This window comes from Macrosteles quadrilineatus, unplaced genomic scaffold, assembly GCF_028750875.1.
Source record: "Macrosteles quadrilineatus isolate MER2022 unplaced genomic scaffold, UCM_ALF_1.0 Scaffold_47__1_contigs__length_942521, whole genome shotgun sequence".
Classification (NCBI taxonomy): domain Eukaryota; kingdom Metazoa; phylum Arthropoda; class Insecta; order Hemiptera; family Cicadellidae; genus Macrosteles; species Macrosteles quadrilineatus.
The window spans coordinates 588,098-602,941 of record NW_026542640.1 but is presented as its reverse complement, the minus strand read 5'-3'; positions in this window follow the sequence as shown (position 1 = coordinate 602,941).

Here is a 14,844-nt window from a genome sequence, read left to right as displayed (position 1 = left end):
TCCATACTGTTATCATATTTAAAAGCCCTAATATTAAGTTTATTATTTTGTTTTCTGTATTATTTTAACTTAATTTTAAAAATAAAAAATGTAAAACACAATTAGATTTAATTTTTGTTATTTTTTTATTTTTACACAGTTGATGGAATTCATCATGTTTTAACGTAACTTCAAACATTCAGTTTAAGATATTTCATGTACAAATTGCACATTCAGTTTACCTTACCATGACCAGTAAAACATCCCTGATGTGATAGTGTCAACAGTAAGCCTAAATGTTAAATCATTTTGTAATATTCCCGCCAACAGAGGTTGGAAGCCTTTATTTTGTCGGAAGACAATCATTTTTTTCACAAATAAAGGTTTAATTTATTATTAAATTATTGTATTCAATTTTCATATAAGTTAACTATATTGAATATGTACATAAACTAATCCAATGTACATAATATGCATTACCCTTGATGTATTTATTTGTGTTTTGTACACAAACATAGGTTTTAGAAATTTACACTGTGTTACTCCAATGGTTTAGTAAACTATTCATTTACAATTTTTGTGTGTAATAATTTTGTATTTAAAACTAAAATTATTTGATATCCCATTTTTATTGCTTGTAAAAACTGGACAACGTTCTTAGCAATTAGATTTAATGAAAACTGTATACGGATTCATCATATTTTCAAGATCTAAGTATAATCAAAGTTTTATTTATTATAATTTCTTCCCCATTTATTTTATCTTTCAGTAATAAAAAATCTAAATAGAATAGTTATATTACTAGCACTAATAATAGCTCTCAAGATTAAGTCCTGACATTAGGTTTCAAGATTTGATTAATAATGGTAATGGAAGTAGGAGTAAGAAAATTAATTTTGTTATAAAAAAGAGGTGGTGAATGTATTTTGTTTTCACCTCCATTCTTCTTCCTTATTCCTTCTGTGACCATTAGACTGTGTTTTGTTTTATTTTATGAATTTAATCGTCTGTTAACTTAATTGACAGTGAAATACGGTATTTAAAAAATTAAATTTTCCTACAGTCACCCGACAAATTTGGCTTCCTTGTACTGTTTATAGTACAGAAAGCTGCTAATTGCTGCATATTTATACTTTGCCGTACGGTTTATACTTTGCCGCACATCAGGATTCCAACGAAACAACACAAAACAGCGTGGTTCCATTATGCACGTAATCCGTGTACGCTTGGAAATAGGTTGGCAACACTTAAAGATAATTATACTATGAGCAGCTGATTGACTATTGTAACTACGATTTAACCTGTCATTTCATGTTTATAGTTTCGGTATTTCTGGACTTTCTGGACTTTTCTTTTAAACGTTTTTAAAACCTTCCTACGATCTTAATAAACAAGAATATACCTTTTAAGCATTTCTTTTAGGCGCGAAAACCACTTCAAATTACAAAAACATACGGAACTATATTCTCAATACGCGGAGCACATTTCTTGCCGAGGAAAAATAGCGGAGTGATATGGACCGCGGGTACTACTTTCTCTAGGGCACCATTTGTGTTGCCAGCTGAACCTAAAAACGTGTTGCATAGTGTTTGAAAGACTAATTATTTATATGCTTTATAGTGACTGTAGGAAAAATATAATGTGTAACACGAGTGAAAAAGGCCTTTGCTGCACTCGAGATCATTCCACACTCGCCTGCGGCTCGTGCGTAAACATTGCTCTCGTGTGCAGCAAAGTGCCACTTTCACCACTAGTTACACAAATAACTATTTCATCATTCCGTTCAAAAGTTGTCATTTTAAATAACAGCTTATATCAAAGAAAATAATTGTTTCCTAAGCTCTAATTTAGAGCAAATGAAAAACAATCAGCTGACTTATATAACTTATGTTTTCCCCCTACGGTACTTTGATGAAGACCTAAGCATTATCTTGAATACTATTTTTGTCTTCCTTAATATCTGTAACCTTATCTGCCTTCTGTTGCCCCAAATGGATGATACAAAGTTATTATTAAGTCTAAAGATTCCTTTCAAGAATTAAATTAAATAACATTATGACACTGTTTTTTTTTTTGTAAATGTATTTTTTTAATTTTTATCAAATGACATGTCTTGTAAACGTTTACCTTCTAATATTCCTGTAAAACTTCCCTTAAAAAATATAGTGCAAGTATTTAAACTCTTTCCCTAAGGACTTGTACTTAAAATTCCCTAACTGAGGCAAAATATATTCCAATTCATTTATGTTTATTTTAACCCTTCCCGGACGGGCGAAATCGTGACATAGGACAAGAAAAAATTATAGAAAAAAATAAAAATTAATTTTCCTTTTTTGTGTTTTGTTATATAAGTATACATGAAATAAACACAATACAGTAGAACCTCTTTAATCCGAACTAAAGTCTGTCTTAAAATAATTGTGCGGTTGGAATTCAAGATATGATTTCCCTGTTATGGTAAATCTCCCTCTCATTTACCCTTTTCTACACTAAAATACCCGTAACAATCATCTGTTTTATATTGCAGACAGGTTTTTAGGAAGCATTTGTTTATTATGATTGAACTACACACATAATAAAACAAGAAGATTTATTTTAACATAAATAATCTACGTATTAATTTTAATTTCACTAGAAGTTTTGTTGTAATATAGATAATCTTGGGCTAACATCTATGCTTTATGCTTTTGATGGATTGTTTTAAATACAATTTCAGTTCAGGTAATGTAACTATACATTATTAAATTAGTTAATATCGTGGTGAACTGGTTTCACAATTCTAAAGCGATTCTTCACTTCTTATTTAGTTATTATTTTAATACCGTCGACAATGGGAACTTTGTCAAGGTCTCTAGCGAAGCCCTAAAGTCAGATCAGGATGAAAACCATTGTGTTATCCTCTTTATGTCTGAATAATCAGTGTACATCAGAGTAGACCTACTCATGATGAACAACGGAGTCATTTCATTAAACTTGTTTTATTATACCATACATTATTTGCTAAAATTTTCTTTTACTGAGGATAAACTAACATAACAAATTGATCATACTATTTGAATGAACGAGTTATGTTTAAAGATACACAAAAATTAAACCATTTGTATGAAACAGCTATATTTAAGTTTTTGCATTTTTTCATTGTTTACTAATTGTATAAATATTTCAAATCCCTAATAGTAGGCCTAAAAGCCCAATATGCCTGAGTACACACCAAATGGAAAACAAAACTCGTAAAAATACACAAATATAATTTTATTTATAAAACATATATTAAACTACAAAATGAACACAATGATGTAAATTTAACAAAAGTTAGATGTAATGTGAACGTTAAAAAAGTACTGGAAACGTTCCATTACATCATTCACTCTCATAACTGGAAAGTAGATGTTCACCATCATTTTCGCTTGGCCCACCAGAGTCAGTGTCATCCTGCAGATTTATAATGAATGGTTCCATAATTTCGTCACGCAGTCCTTCTTTATAAAAATCTTCTTACTGGATATTTTCAGCATGAATTACGCATTGCTTCCAGTCTTCTACTGTTACGTTACATGGTTCATGACATTTTCAAGAAGGTTCCTGACATCCTTTATTTTAAAAGACGTGTTATTTTGCGCTACCTCCCCATTCACTTGAGCCCAAATTAGCTCTATGGGATTGTATTGACAATGGTAGGGGGTAGGCGAACAACCTCAAACCCATCTGCAACGCAAGTTCATCCAGTTCGTACTGTGGGGGGAAATCTTGCCTGTGCTGCCGCACGGTGGTAAGGAGTTCTGCTACTGTGTGGACTGGATTGTGTTCAATACCATTATCTGATAGCCACTTCACAATGTCTGCCTTTCTTGATTTGAACTTGGAATTTTGTTAAGTCGTTTCGAATGGTACCGGTAGCTGGCATTATCCATTACAATAATCTTTTGATATATTTTCTATATTACAATCTTCGGAGTCCATATTATGTGCTGCAATGCATTTGTTTCCTTCTCCAGTTAAGTTTTGCACTGTTTTGGCTATTTCTAATTAACACTAATCAATTAAACCCAGACTGAATAATATTAAACTGCACAAAATATCATCATAATAATCACAATGTTGTTTACTACTAAAATGTAAACAAAGTGACACATGTTGTAAAATTATGAACAGTATGAATCAGCTGTAGGCTAATATGTGGTGGTGGCAGGGGCCAGGGAGAAAACAGGGGAAAACAAATTTGTCCTTCAACCGCACATTAAATTCAGACAGAGTATAATTGGGACCAGGGGTAGTTCGGACTAGTGAATAGTTCGGATTACAGAACATATTGTTGTTTTTACATAACAATAGCTAAAACATGGCTAAAATTTATCTAAATTATTTTGGGAAAAGTGAAAAAAATGTTTTATAAATTAAAATACAGTGTTTATTTAATACAGTAGTAAACATGGTGAATAAACAGTAATGTACATTAAATAAAGTATACAATAAAGAACTGCTGTACTATTTATAGAGTACAGCAATGAGGGGTTCGGATTAGTGGACGTTCGGATTACGGGGGTTCGGATTAAAGAGGTTCTACTGTATAACACTTCATAATGTCAAAATATTTTTTTTACTCGTTTTTAAATATCCGCGGATAAGTAGAAAAGCAGCGGATATATCCGCCACACGTCTTTGAAGATATGACCATGACAACGTTAGGCAATAAATAAAGAACAATATGTAAACAATAAATAAAGACAACATAGTTTTGAGCGCGAAACGTCGAGGGGGGAGCGTAGGAGAGGTGGGTGGTGGGAGGGCAGAGGGTGAGGAGCGGGAGAGGGTAGGCACGCGAGAGAGGGGGGAGTGCGGGAGAGAGCGCAGCCATGGAGATAGCAGGAAAGTGGCGCCTTGGTACCGCGAAACATCTGGTTACATCTCAAGCACCTGCCAATCTGTCTGAAAAGAAAGCGGATATATCTGCTTCCCATCCGGAACATCAAAAACCATAAGCGGATATATCCGTCACCCGTCCGGGAAGGGTTAAACATTCATGTACCCTTTCATTCTTATCCGTAAATCTTTAACTTCTTGAAAAAAAATCTGTCCCAAGGTAGACACTATAAACAAAATTTACTTTATTAAATGAGACGGTTAAAAACGTTTGGTCCACATGATAGGTGAATATCTCTACCTAAAACGGTAGTATTAAAGAGTTGGAGAAAACTATGTTGGTTTGATTAAATTTTTCTAACTTTGATTCTAATACTAAGTCCCATTGTAATGCGTATTGGTAGGTAACTGATTGTGCTGTTCATAACATCAAATTTTGGTTCATAAAAAAATTTAGTGCTATGGCTAAAAGTGGAATAATTAGGTAAAGAATTGATTTTCATTACAACTCAAATTATTTCATTTTTTTCCTTGAGCCAGAAACCCAGTGTGCAACTTTGTGATTGACATTTATATTTTATAATGTACTTTGTGATTAATCAACTTGTCAAGTGTAAATATGCTATGAGAATTCTGCAAGTAGTCATTAATTTAAAACTATGCAGAACTCGAGTAAAGCTTCACTATAATGTTTTTAAGAGTTATGTTTGGATTCTTTGTAATATTGAATATAAATTGACTACTGTTATTTCTTAAAACTTTGTATCAATGACTGAGGACTATTATCAATGTTGCATGAAGTGAATGGTGTTGATATTAAGCGTACACTTTGGAGAGTCTGCCTTGTATCAGTAAAATATGTATTAAAACAATTAATTGTGTTGTGCAAACCTTTTTGCATCATTTTTTATTTCATCCTTTTTTACAGAATTGCAATTCTTTGTGTTGGGCATTTAAAAACACTCAAATCCAAATAATTGAGGTTTTTTTTATTTGGGAGGAGAGTTGGGGTATGGTTAGTAGCTAGTAACTGGCTAGTAGCTACCTCTAGCTACTTCAACCTTTGGTCTCTTGCAGAACTCCTTTCAGTCCTTCAGGTTTTGTCACTAGGGAATCCTAGCAGCTGTAAAACACCCATCCCTCTTTTTTCAGTTGGCCTCACAATTTTAACTGCACAGTCCAGCCAGAAGTGTTGAGAAGACTTCAACTCTTGTTTTACAACATTTTTTTATATTTTATTTTATTTACATGCTTCAATACAGTTTAAACACCATTTACATTGAAGCAGTTCATGCACTTATAATATTATTGCTTCAGTGGGTTTCTTCTTGTCTTTTCCCTTCACGTTTACTTACACTTTCATGCCATGCATTTAATACTAACATAAAAACAAAATTATCAATAACTATAACAACGTATATATATTTAAAAAAGATTAACAATGATAAATTATATAATGATGTAAATACTGAGTAGTAAAAATAAATAGAACAACGAAAAAATTTATAGATTAACATTTACTGATTGATTAATACTGTTTTTAATTTTAATTTGAAATTGTTTATGTTGTCAGAGAAAATATCAATACTATTGCACTTTTTTATTACGAAATTGTATTCTTTCATTAATCGATAGAGGGGGGAGGAGGCATGGGCAGTGGTGCGGCTGTAGGGCAACGAGAAGAGATGTTTGTTCCTACTATTGAAGCAGGGTACACGATAAGACAGGCCGGCCAGGCTAGCAGCGTCGTCAACCTCTCCACGCGCCAGTCTGTACAGGAACACCTGACCTATGATCGTTCTCCTCAGATCTAGACTCTGCAGCCCAAACAGTTGTAACAAATCATGGTATGGAACTTCGTACACATAAATATTGAAACATTTGTAAAATAAGAATCTTAAAAATTTTTTTTGGACTTTCTCTAAAGCATCTTTAAACTGTAAATGATATGGATTCCAAATTATGGAACAGGTTTCTAATCTTGATCTGACCAGCGAATGATAAAGCATAATTAATGTTTCTATGTTTCTAAAATTTGTACTTTGTCTAACTATAAACCCCATCATTTTACTTGCAGCAGCAATGCATGTTTCAATATGAAAATTAAAAGATAGTGCAGAATTCATGTGAACACCTAAATCTTTAATTTTGTTTACCCTACTAATTAAAATGCCATTTAAAAAATAGTTATTTCGTAAAAAAATTTTAGTCCTAGTAAAAGTCATTAGTTGACATTTAGAAACATTAAAAGTCATTTTGTTTTAAATACTCCATCTATAAAAATTGTCAAGATCTTCTTGTAAGCTATTTGCATCATCAAGACTATTGATATGCTTAAACATTTTTAAATCATCGGCAAATAGAAGTAAATTTGATTTTAAAATACAGTCACTTAGATCATTAATTAGTATTGTAAAAAGACAAGGCCCTAGATTCGAACCCTGGAGAACCCCAGATTGGACATTAAATACAGCAGAGGAAAATCCATGATAGAAAACAAATTGTTTCCTATTCACAATGTAAGATTTGAAAAAATGCAATAAATCATTTGACATGCCATACCAATGCAGTTTCTGCAACAAAATTGAATGGTCAACCTTATCAAACGCTTTGGCCAGATCAAGAAATAAATTCATGAAAAAATACCTTCAAAACCTTGCATAAATTATTGTTGGAAAAATTTACCATAGCATTGAAGAATTTTTTCTGGATAATTTTGAAGGGTAGGTTGTGCCACGGTTTAAGAAAGTCCTCAATATTTTTTTTTCTGTAGTAAAATTATATACAGGACAAAAGCCTATATCCTGTCCAGATACAGACCAGACCAGTATTTAATCATGAAGTTTGAGCTTAGTTTTAAGAATTGACTGATAATTTTTTATTTTTGTACAGTATTACTATTACATTTTTTTAAAGTTTTAATAATCTTAATTAGTTTTATCAAATATAACAGTTTAGTATTAGTTTTATCAAATATAACAGTTTAGTATTAGTTTTATCAAATATAACAGTTTAGTATTAGTTTTATCAAAATATAACAGTTCAAAATATAAATGTTGAAAGAAGTCACTATAGTGTAGCAATGAATGAAGCTTCAAAAACTGTGTTAAAATCGACATATTTTCTGCTAAGCTGAATAGTGAATAAGTGGAAGTGCAGCAGGGTTTTTGGTTCACGCCATTAAGTTATTTGAAAGAGCAAACTCTTCAAAAGTCTCATACTCTCGGGACGATCTTCATTCTTACACAACATTCCAATACTCAAAATGAATGATTCCAAACTTTTTTATTGTCTGGAAACCTACCTGAGCTGCACCTGGAAGTCCAACAAGCTGAAAATTAACAACCGTTGACACTTTTCTGCGTAAATGAATGAAACACAATATTCTAAGATTGAATTTTAATTGGTTTTGTCTATTTGTATTCTGTTTTCAGATGATGAGAAGGCCGTATTTGGAATTAATGTAAAAAATACCGAAGAATAAGATGCTTAATGTATTTACTGATTCCAGTACACAAACAATAATTGCCTCCTGCTTAAAGATGTGCTCTTGGTGATTGCAAAACTACTAGCAAAAAGAGATTCTTCCAAGTCACCAGAAGATTATATTCTATTTGATTTCCCTATCACTAGAATCAGTAGTCTTCCTATTATTGAGTGAAAATTTTGAAACGTACCTTTTCATGTCCCTGGTCTTTTACTTCGTAGATACCCTGACTCGCTATCCGCCGCCCACTTCTCCCCTCTAGACACACTTTCAAAGCCGAAGAATTCCTGTCACTATTACATTTCATTTATTTTTTATTTAAATTAGTTATGCCACCTAATATTTTTTCACATAGCCATTCATTTCAAAATTTTAATTTTTTTTCTTGTAACTCCATTACATCATATTTTCACCTCATCATATCTCCTGTCATTTATTTATTTATTGCATTTGATAAATAATGTATGTTTGGAAGCAACTGCAGTCGACCGACGCACAGGCTCGCTGCCCATGTCGGCTTATTCCCTATTAAACATGTACGTTTTTTTTAACATAGATGTAATGTAAAGGTTAATTTTATTTTATTCTTTTAAATTCACTTATGTTTTTTGTTCTTCCTTTATTTGTGTACATATTTTGTAAATAATTTGCTGGAATAAAGAAATAATTCATTTATTCATTCATTCATACTGTATTTGTAGTATATTATTATGCGTTTTAATATTTTTTGGGACGGGGGCAACATGTTACAAACATTTATTTGGTTTTAAGTAGCCTAGGTTCTAGGTATTTTTTCGTATTTTTAAAGTCTCAAAATTCACGACCACGACGTGTCCCTAGGGTACATTTTTCCACTTTCACGCTGTTTTTAGACTAATTATTCATGCCGAAATATACGAGAAAGCCATATTTTTAATTCATCAATAGTTATTAAACTTACAAAAAAGGAGCATATAATAATTTTGTTTTCATTCCAAACTGACTACCATAACAAAATAGGTTTGTCCCTCGATTTGACGTCCCGACCATAATGGCAAAATTTGCAACTTTGGAACACGACAGTGGCAATCCTGGCAGCATAACGTCAGTTGGTTTTAGAGACTGGTTCGGGATGTGCATAAGTTTTGTTGTGCCGGTGGTTTTGCAGTAAAAAATGAAGTACAAGATTAATATAGGTAACTTTGTGCTTTTTGTAATTTTGGTGTGTCCACGTCCGTACGTAGTCATGTAATAAAGTAGACATGTTGTTAATTTTTGTTGATATGATATTTTAATTGCTACGTTAACCTAGAAATCCACTTTGTTGCCTCCTCAAACATGAGGCGTAAGGCTGCCACCAAAACTGATTTTTAGTGAAAAATAGTGGTCAGTGCCATTGCTTGGTTAAATTCCAGGGGGGGGAGAAGCCTCAAATTTCCTAACTGCTTAACATAGATTTCCTAACTATTTTTTATTTTAAGAAATCAATTTCTGTACTATTTTTAAAAATCTACAAATTATTATACTACACTGCAGTCACACTCAATTCAGTATTTATTAACTTGCATTAACAAAACATTGCTAGTTTTACATATACAGACTGTCCCAAAAGTCCCGGACCGGTTTAATATTTTCTAAACGAAAACAGATAAATCTATAAGATTTTGCACATCAACACCACACTTAAAAATCTACTTTTTTAAGGAACTATCAATTTTCTGTCATATCATGGGGACGTCCCGCAAGGAGTCAGAAGGAAATCTTAAATAGAAGCATAGGTTGACATGCACATCAAATTGAAGACCTTTACTATTAGATTACAATGCCGTAAATTCAAGCTCAAAAGAACGCCTGAGTAAAAAATGGCAGCCGTTCAAAGATTTCTTGAACCTGCCATTTTGAATCTTTGAACGACTGCCATTTTTTACTCAGGCGTTCTTTTGAGCTTGAATTTACGGCATTGTAATCTATTAGTGAAGACCTTTAATTTGATGTGCATATCGACCTATGCTTACGTTAACAATTTTTGTCCGATTCCTAGGGCTGTGCCCCCAAATGCAAATTAAATTAATCTTTAAACCATTGTCATTCTTGACTTGGTTGTCCGTTTGAGTTCAAGTTTGCGGCATTATATTCTGCTAGTAAAGACCTTTAATTTGATGTACATGTCAACCTATGCTTCTATTTAAGATTTCCTTCTGACTCATTGCGGGACGTCCCCATGATGTGACAGGAAATTGATATTTCCTTAAAAAAGTAGATTTTTAGGTGTGGTGTTGATGTACCAAATCTTATTGATTTATCTGTTGTCGTTTAGAAAATATTAAACCGGTCCGGGACTTTTGGGACAGTCTGTATACAAAATTACTCGCAATGAACTAACCTGTATAGCTTTGGACCTGAGTAACTTTTCTATTGAAGTGCAAGGTGAATTTGCAGCTGTAGCAATACATGAACTATCTCTTGTTGTTGTTACCATGTACAGGTCACCAAGTGGTAGTATTGTCACTTTCTTAAGACTTCTGAACCAATGTCTTTATTATCTCACTACTCTTGGTCTCTCTGTGGTTATTGGAACTGACCATAACATAGATTAACTAAAGCCTACAAGTGGAGGCTCGTGATTTTTTAAACCTACTACGTAGTTTCAATATCTATAGTAGTATTATTGAGCCAACAAGAGGTAAAGCATCTCTGGACACATTCTTAACCAACTTTGACTGCTGGAACTATCGTGCTTGGGTTAGCAGAGACCAGATTGCTGACCATCAACATGTCATCCTAAGTTTGTCTACTGGACCTAAATTGGACTTGAAGGGGGAGGAACTGTTAGCTGGTAAACTTAGTTTTAAGGTTAGCTTTAGGTAACTCAGCCCATCAAATGTTAAGGCATTTCACGATGTGTTGAAATCATATCAGAATTTATGGAATGAATCTCTGGCCTATCTTCCAGCTTGTATGTCATTTACATATTTTTTTGACAACATTAAGTATGCTTTTGACTCTTGTGTCCCCCTCAAAACAAAGATAACTGATAGTAGGCCTACTCAAAACAATAAAATTAAGAAGTCTGGTAACTGGTACAATCCAGAGTTGTCTAAGTTGAGGGATCAAGTAATCCTAGTTAGCGATATTTCAAAAAGTAACCCTGCCCTCATACCTTATTTAAGGAGTTTGAGGACTGATTATAAAAAAAAGTAAAAGAGGCAAAACAAGCTTACCTTGCATCATCTATCTCACAGGCACCTAATCCCTGTAAAGCAGCTTGGGATTTTATTAAGGGAAATAGGACTAAGTCAGCTCCTGTTAGTTGTGAATTTGCTAAAGCAGAGGATTTTAATGAATATTTCCTTAACTCTGTGGAGGAACTTGTAAACAGCTGTAGCACTGTAAATAATATTTCACAAGGGGCTAACCGCAATGTAGACACTACTGGATGTAACCTGGAAAAGGTTCCTTTGGTTCCCTTCGACTTTTCTTGGAAGCCTGTTACTGCCCTTAACATAATTAAAATTGTTCACAGTTTCAAGCAATCTAAAAGTAAAGATTACTTTGATATGTCAACTGATCTACTAAAAGGTTTTGTCCACTATGTTGCAAATCACCTTGCAAATGTGATCAATGCTTGTTTGAAAGAGGGAATTTTTCCTGATGCAATGGAAATATCCAGGGTAGTCCCAGTGTTTAAGAAAGGAGCCCATGACAATGTCAGTAGTTATAGGCCTATTGCTTTTATCCCCAAAGTGCATATTTGCTATATTTGCCAAAGTGTTTGAAGCTGTTATGCTAGAACAGTTGTACGAGCACTTTGAGGACCATCGCCTGCTTGTGCCAGCTCAGTTTGGTTTTAGGAGGGGCAGGTCTACTGTCTCGGCAGTGGACTCCCTTCTCCAGACTGTGCTCAACTCACTCAAAAATAGATTAAATGTCTCAGTTTTGCTTTGTGACCTTTCACGAGCATTTGATTGTGTTTCACACAATATCCTAATCCTGAAGCTGGAAAGATATGGCGTACGCGGCGATGCACTCAAGGTGCTCAGATCCTATCTTAGCAATAGACAACAGGTAGTATCTTGGAGAGCTCTCTTTTGTCTATGAATCATGGTGTTCCTCAAGGCTCCATTTTGGGCCCATTTCTGTTCCTTGTGTCTATTAATGACTTGTACTACCATGTGTCTGGTAGAGCCATATTTTATGCTGATGACACAACCCTGTTTGCCAAGGATCCCATCCTCAGTATTTCTAGATCTAAGGTTGAAAGCCTTCTTGTCATGGCCACCTCATGGTTCAATGATAACAAACTTGTTTTGAATGAGTCCAAAACCCAATCAATGACCTTCAGTCTGGACATGGCATGTGAAAAGACTGGACCTGTGAAGTTATTGGGCTTCACTCTGGACCCACACCTCACCTGGGGAGACCACATAGAGTCGGTGTGCGGTAGGCTGAGCAGGGTCATATTCCTGCTCAGAAGACTGAGTACTGACTTGTCTGGGGAATTCATTCGAGCCTCTTATTTCGCTTTTTTCCACTCCATCATTATTTACGGAACCAGGCTCTGGGGCCATTCTTCTGGTGTAAGTAAAATCCTAGTATTGCAAAAGGAGGCTGTCAGGGTGCTGAGTGGAGCCCAGTACCTGGAACACTGCTGTCCTCTGTTCCAACAAAACCACATCATGACTGTATATAATGTATATATCTTTCAATGTCTTTTAGAAATTAAGGCAAATGAAGTGCACCTTTTGAGAAACAACCAAGTACACAACTATGCCACAAGAAATTGTTTAAATGTTTTTGCACATAGACACAGGCTGGGCAGAACAATTAAATGCTTCCCTGTTTCAGGTTACAGATTTTTCAACCACCTACCAGTAGCCATAAGGGACTTGCCTATTTCAAGGTTCAAAGGCAGTAATGAAGGACTGGTTGATAGAAAACCCTTTTTATGGCCTCTCTGAATTTTATAAAGTAGGACTACCACTTTTGTTATAGGTAATGCTCATGCACTGACTGCCTTGCATGGCTATTTTCTTGCCTGTTTTTTTTTTTTTTTTTGCATGGTTTTGCTACAGTTTTGTTTTGCATGGTTTTTATTTGTTTCCTTATTATTATATTTATCTAACTTGCATTTATTTGTGAATCAAGAGACTATTTATTATTTACTTTGTATTGTATTGTATTGACTTAGCCTATTGCTTTGCTTAATGGCCAAATAAATCATTGAATCATTGAATCAATTCAAAAAACGTCTAAAACTTCTACAAATTCATAATGAAATTTTATAACTTCAAAAAACTTGAATAAGTATTGTTTCAAATCCAAAAAAACTTTACAAACCATTGTGGTAGCGGACGTAGCAGTGTAAAATTTTAATGATATAAAATAAGCCTAGTACAAATTAGTATAGAAAAAAATATTTTATTACAAAATAATGAAATTAAAATACTTTTAGAAGTTGATAAAAAGATCAACGCTTTAACTTTCATAAAACTTACAACTAGGCCTAAACAAGTTTGTAATGATGAAATATTAATATCAGTGTTGTGAATAATATTATTCTAGTCTAAAAAAGAAAAAACTTAAAATAAGACTTGTATTAAATAAAAACGTTCAACTTGGTTCTTATACATACAATAAAAATGTTAACCTTCATGTTCGTCAAACTAGAACTTAGACAAAAATCAAACTTAGACGTGAAAGTCAATCATCAAATTTTAGGTTATGTTTTGTCCACGTAAATCTGTTTCAGAGTGATTAGTTGATTCATTTTTGTAAATCCTTAATTAGGAATGATAAATAACTTTTGTAGATTTTTTAAATATATTCAGGCAATAAAATATATTTCATTTAGGTTATTAAAAAATAAGAGTTTTAATAAAGGTGAGGTAATACCAACTTACTTACTTACTTACTTGAAATACTTGAGGTCTTCATCCTTGACCGACAATGTCGGATAGATTGCGTCAACTCATATGAGTTTGTCAATAAAAAGCATATATTTACACTATTTACAATATATACATTATTTACATTTTACTGTGGCATGGCGGATATATTTTAGCTAGGATCTAAAGAGTGGTTCCTCAACGAGTTCTCCCAGCGAATACAGTGGCCTATCCACTAGGGCTCCATGAACAACCTTTTTAAATTTCGGCAGTTCCAAATTACGCACTCGAACTGGCAGAGTATTGAAAACCTTTATTGCAGAGCGGGGATAACTTTTTAGAGTGCGAGTGCGACTCAAGCGACAGCGTGGCATATCCAGGTCTTGTGCTCTTCTTGTGTTGTAGCTGTGCTGATATTCCCTTTTAGAATATTCTCCTTCACGTTCTTTAAGGAGGATAAGTATGTCATAAATGTATTGACTGTAGATGGTAAGTATCTGCTGATCTTTGAAAATAGGCCGGCAATGCTCAGTGTATTCCGAGGATGTTATAATTCTGAGTGCCTTTTTTTGGAGCAGCAGTACATCATGGGCTGCAGGAGCGTGTCCCCACAATACCAGTCCATACATTATATGGCTGTGGAAGAGGGAATGA